At 38.3% G+C, this 6,054-nt stretch overlaps 1 long non-coding RNA gene across 1 annotated transcript; it reads right to left on the bottom strand.

Moving 5' to 3' along the window:
- Window positions 1-4,745: 4,745 nt before the first annotated feature.
- LOC138880395 (uncharacterized) lies at window positions 4,746-5,466 on the bottom strand. Its single transcript, XR_011403034.1, has 3 exons — window positions 5,351-5,466; window positions 5,049-5,277; window positions 4,746-4,954 (listed from the first exon to the last, which is right to left on the bottom strand). It is a non-coding gene; the product is annotated as an uncharacterized lncRNA (long non-coding RNA).
- Window positions 5,467-6,054: the final 588 nt, after the last annotated feature.

Here is a 6,054-nt window from a genome sequence, read left to right as displayed (position 1 = left end):
CCTGAAGTAGCAAAGGCAATACGCTGAAGTTTTTTTGTCCTCGATAAGATGCTGAAGTTATTTAGTTCATTTGTTAAAACTTCAGCACTAAAATAACTGAAGTTTTTTTGTCCTGGATTCATTAGTTTTGTCATAAAACTTCTTCAAAGACTTCAGCAGAAGATGCTGAAATTATTTAGTTCATTTGTAAAAACTTCAGCACTATATAAGCTTAAGTTTTTGAAAAAGCTTTCTAACATACTAGATAAATAATCACCTTATTTTTTGTCACGACCCGGATTTTCCGCCATCGGGAGTCGTGATGGCTCCTACTCGTAGAAGCTAGGCAAGCCAAAAACTTAGAAATCATTAACTCCTTTATTTTAAAACTTCTTACCAATTATAATAACAAGGAAATAAACCGTTAAATAACAGCGGAATATGAAATTTAGCGGAAGTCTTAAATAAGTAAAAAACAAAAATGTCTCAAAGACCATCACATGCCTCTAACCAGAACCTGATGTCACAACATCCACGGACTACTAAGAGTACTAAATACAACCATTTGAAAGAAATATAGCACTGTTTGTCTCGAATACATGAGATAACAGAATATGAAATAAGATAGAGGAGACATCGGGCCTGCAGACGCCTGCAAGGCTACCTCGGTGTCTTGGTAGACTGAAGGCTGGCTCCCGAGCTACTGCTGCTGACCAAAAGCTACTCCGGTATCTGCACAAAGTGCAGAGTGTAGTATCAGCACAACTGACCCCATGTGCTGGTAAGTGTCTGGCCTAACCCCGACGAGGTAGTGATGAGGCTAGGACCAGACTCCAGATAAACCTGTGCAGTTATATAATATATGGCGAAAAAAGTAAACAGGTAATAAGCAATTCAAGCTGGGAAAGGGGAGCATGCTTCGGGGTAGCAGATAAAACAGAATATCAAAGAATAATAAGGAAACTACAATTTAACTTCTAACACGGATAAAAGAAATAAGGCAACTTTCACTTTCAGTTTCATCTTGTTGCAGCCGTGCAACCTGATCCCATTTCTCATATCTTATGGTAGGCGTACCACCCGCTCCCATTTCATTATATCTCGTGGTAGACGTACCACCCGCTCCCATTTCATTATATCTCGTGGTAGGCGTACCACCCGCTCCCATTTCATTATATCTCGTGGTAGGCGTACCACCCGCTCCCATTTCATCGATCTTGTGGTAGGCATATCACCCGCTCCCATTTCATCGATCTTGTGGTAGGCGTACCACCCGCTCCCATTTCATTATATCTCGTGGTAGGCGTACCACCCGCTCCCATTTCATTATATCTCGTGGTAGGCGTACCACCCGCTCCCATTTACAAGTCATCACAAAATTACAAGAAATATTGGCAAGGGAACAAAAATAATATAATAACTTCCCGGCAAGGGAACAACAATATCGAAATAGTCATCCCGGCAAGGGAGAATCAGCTATAACCAAATCCTAACTCATTTTGTACTCAGCTCAATTAGTGACAATACTCAATAATAACTAAGATCTACAAGGATAAAATCAATCTTTACTCAATATAGGAGATCATTAATTAAAGCATCCGAAGTGCCATCTAAGAGCAAAACAACGTTCAAATTTAAGACTCACGGTCATGCTCGATAGCAACGTATAGATACTCGTCACCATGCATATACGTTGCACTCAACAAGAAGCAAGTAGAAAATAGGACTCAACTCCTAATCCCTCAAGCTGAGGTTAGACCGAACACTTACCTCGAACTTTCACGACAAACTCAAGCCTCGAACACCGCTTTTCCTTTCAAATTCGGCTCAAACCCAATCGAATCTATACATAATTGACTCAATATCATCAAAAAGTGCTAAACAATCCAATTCCAATATTCAATTATAACTTTCCAATCATTCTTCCCAAAATCCCAAACATCGACCCCGGGCCCGCTTGGTCAAAACACGAGGTTCGAACCAAGACCCGATCACCCATTTGCCCATGAGCCCGAATGTATAATTTGTTTTCAAATTTGACCCCAAAACGAGGTCTAAATCACAAATAATCTAAAAGACCTAACTCTACCCAAATCCCTAATTTCTACCCTTAATTACATGTTTTAGGCCTAAAAATCTAGTGGGCGTTGATGAAAAATGAATAAGACAAGTTAAATATTACTTACCCAAGAGATTATGGTGAAGAGAAGCTTCAAAAATCTCCTAAGAGCTTTGGAGAAGAAGAGGTTTGTGAAATTTTTATAAAATCCCGAAAGTATTCTGTTTTTGGCCTTTTTAAATCACTAGCCGAAAATGCTCTTCGCGTTCGCGACAGACCCTTCGCGTTCGCGATGGGTCAGGCCTATAGACCTTTGTGTTCGCGTGAACGGGCTCACGTTCGCGGAGAGTCATCTCCTCGAGCCCTCGTGTTCGCGTCCAAAGGGTCGTGTTCGCGTAAGACAATTGCCCCACCCCCGCCCAGGCTCGATTGGCCTTCGCGTTCGCGTGGCCAGGACCGCGTTCGCGAAGGCATATCCCCCCAGTGCATTGTGTTCGCAACCTGAGCTACGCGTTCACGTAGAGGGAAATTCCTTCAGCAACAATTAATGCATCGCGTTCGCGTGGGTTCTCCCGCGAATGCGAAGAAGAAAACATCAGTACACCAGATCAGCTGTTTCTGCAATTTTTCTTAAGTCCAAAACTTTTCGAAATGCCTCTGAAACACACCTGAGCCCTCGGGGCTCCTAACCAAACATACGTACTAACTCAACAACTTCATAATAACTTATCCGTGCGATCAAATCTCCAAAATAACCTCAAAATCAAAGGATTTTTCTCAAACTTCGTAAAGCATCAACTTTAGCAATTTAGGTCCGAATCACGTCAAACAGACTCCGTTTTCAACCAAATTTTACAGAAAAGACTTAAATCATATATAAGATCTGTACCGGGTGCCGGAACTAAAATACGGGCCCGATACTATCGCTTTCTAATTAGATTTCATTTCAAAATTCCTTAAACATTTTCAGAAAATAATTTTACTTAAAAATTCATTTCTCGGGCTTGGGACCTCGGAATTCGATTCCGGGCATACGCCCAAGTCCCATATTTTCTTATGGACCCTTCGGGACTGTCAAATCACGGGTCCGGGTTCGTTTACCCAAAATATTGACCGAAGTCAAATTTTATTCATTTTAAACTCAAATTTCATCATTTTTCATAGAATTTCATATTTAAGCTTTCCGGCTAAGCGCCCGGACTGTGCACGCAAATCGAGGTGACTCTAAATGAGGTTTTCAAGGCCTCAAAAGCACAGAATGCAATTAAAACAGGTGATGACCCTTTAATTGCATAGTATATTATTACTATAAAATAATCAGATTGCCAACAGTATCTAAATCATAAATTTTGAAAACAATAAACGTGAAAAGAACAGAATTACGTGGAAATATTCACAAATTATTGTCTACTAACTTACGTAATTATTTATAATTTATTTTTAAATAATCTGATAAACATACTTATGGCAATCATCCCATGAACTGAAGTTTCATAGCAGCACCAACAACAGCAGAAGAAAGAAGAAGAAAGAAGAAGAAGAAGAAGGAGGAGGAGGAGGAGGAAGATGAGGAGAAAGGAGGCTTAAGTTGTTTAAAAAGTGGGTACAAGTTAAAACTATTAAAAAAAAATGGGTATAAGTTAAATGGAGGCGACCAAATAGGATGCCCCGTGCAATTTTTACCTATTGCTGCACTTCACGCGATAATATGCTTGGTTGAAGATGGGCTAATAACAAAAGGAGTTGGAAGTTGATTCTGCAATTTTTACACTAGGTTGTAATTGCAAAGTACCACGTAGGAGGACACTATCTTGGGTTGAAAACAGAAGAGTGCAGATCGCGGGATCTTTTATATTTCTTATCTAAAATGACTGTTTTATGTAACATAATACATACGCACGCGTACAGCACAGTTAGTTTGGGTTATTCCATGATTTACCATGTCACTGTTCGAGAGGAAAAAGAAAAAACAAACTTACCATGTCACAGCGTTAATTAATGGAGGTTTGAAAAGGTCGATAATATTGTTCAAACTTGGGATGTATTGATATAGCTGACCGGCCTGCCGGATAATATCTTTCTCGTAGTTACCAACCCAACCCAATTTTAACTTTAGCATATGGCAATTACTAATTGTGCCTTGAGCCGTAAGACCAAATAAATAATGTTTCAATTACGTTCTTCCAAAACTGTTAAGATAGCAATTCAAAATTCTTTCCGTTAAATATAAGATAATATAATGTACTTTGACTGCTTAAGTAGAAACAAAAAATAATGAAGATAGTTAATGAAATTTTGTTTGCCTAGCTAACCTTTATAAAAGACCACATTTACAGCATATATCATGTAGTAGTACTTATAAATTCTTTCTTCTTCTCTTCTCCCTCGTCCATATATATCAGTTTAGAAAAGAAAAGGTAAGGAGTAGAGATGGTGGAGAAAGGAAATAGTAGGAGCCGTGGAAGCTACAGAACGGCGGGGGTGCCAGTGTCGACGCTGCTGACCTTCTTCGCACATTTGCTGTTCATAGCAATCACAACTCTGTTGTTGGTCTGGCTGCTTCAGTTCAGAGATGGACTTTCTTTCACTTCAACCAAACTTTTCAATGTAATGCTTCTCCCTCTAGCTATTATTACATTCCTCCGTTTTATGGCGATATTTGACTGGACAAAGAATTTAATATTTTTTTTAAAAAAAACTTCCTTGACATAATAAAGTAAAATCCTTTGAACTTGTTGTTTTAAACGTGCCATAACATTTTTGATCAATTATCATGAATCAGCTACTCAAATGTATCCTCCTTTTGGTCTTTTTTTCTCGTTTTCTCTTACTAATGATGTCAATGATCCTCATGCAGCTACATCCATTCTTTATGATCATTGGATTTGTCCTAATTTCCGGAGAAGGTACAAATTTCTGAAACAATGATGAAAAACAAATTCTAAAAATATAAGAAAATTGTAAAGAATGCCTTGGTCTCGAACTAAAATATTGAGTATATGGGGTTTACTTTGTTTCAGCTATAATGGCATTTACCACAATCCCAGCAAAAAGGAGGACAAGAAAATACTTCCACATGTTTCTGCATTCCATAGGTCTTGGTTCTAGCATTGTTGGTCTCTTTGCAATTTTCAAGTTTCAACATGATACTGGAAAATCTAACCTCCTTACTTTGCATTCCTGGATTGGCATTTCCACCGTTAGCTTATATGCCTTGCTGGTAAGAACAAATAAATAACCTGCTCAAATATAATACTATCACTGATATTCAATTAGAAAAAGTACAAAAATAATGTTAATTTTGGACAGTACATTGTTTCCTTGTTGGTATTCTTCTTCCCCGGGGCGCAAAACTGGAGAAGGGCTAGATTAGCTCCATGGCATGTTCTCTATGGAATAGCCGTCTTCTTCATGGGAATAGTAAGTGCAGAGACAGGCTTAATTCAGAAATTCATAGCCTTAGGACTTCAAAAGGGACAAGAAGCACTCATTGTCAATTTTACTGGCTTATTACTTCTTCTATTTGGGATCTCTATTGGCCTTGTTGTTCTTCTCCCTGTTTCATATTATTAGTCAAAACATACTTCCTTTTTTCTTTGTACGTTGTTGTAATTTTCACCAATTTTGTAATAATCTAGGTATCTCTATATTGAGAGGAAACCTGAATGTGGCTCTAGTGCATTATATTCTATATCGGTATACCTTATATTCTTATCCAAAATGACTGTTTTATGTGACATAATATTGGCTCGATACATGGACAACCCCTTAAACTTGTTCGAACTATTCCGTTAGGCACTTAAAGAAAGCCTATTACCTATTGAACACTTAAACAAAAAGCATGTCGATTCGGCCAATTCTGGTTATTCAATGATTTACCATATCAGTCTTTCTTTTTTCTTTTTTTGGGGGTGGGGGGTGTCACAGCAATCTGGTTTGTTATATAGTAATCTTTTTTAGCTAAGTTGAGAGTAAAGCTGGATTTCACTGCTTTCTCGCGTAACAAATAACTTCTA

This window comes from Nicotiana sylvestris, chromosome 1, assembly GCF_000393655.2.
Source record: "Nicotiana sylvestris chromosome 1, ASM39365v2, whole genome shotgun sequence".
In the NCBI taxonomy this organism is placed as follows: Eukaryota; Viridiplantae; Streptophyta; class Magnoliopsida; order Solanales; family Solanaceae; genus Nicotiana; species Nicotiana sylvestris.
Note: the sequence above shows the minus strand (reverse complement) of the source record. Positions and strands in the feature narration are given on the sequence as shown.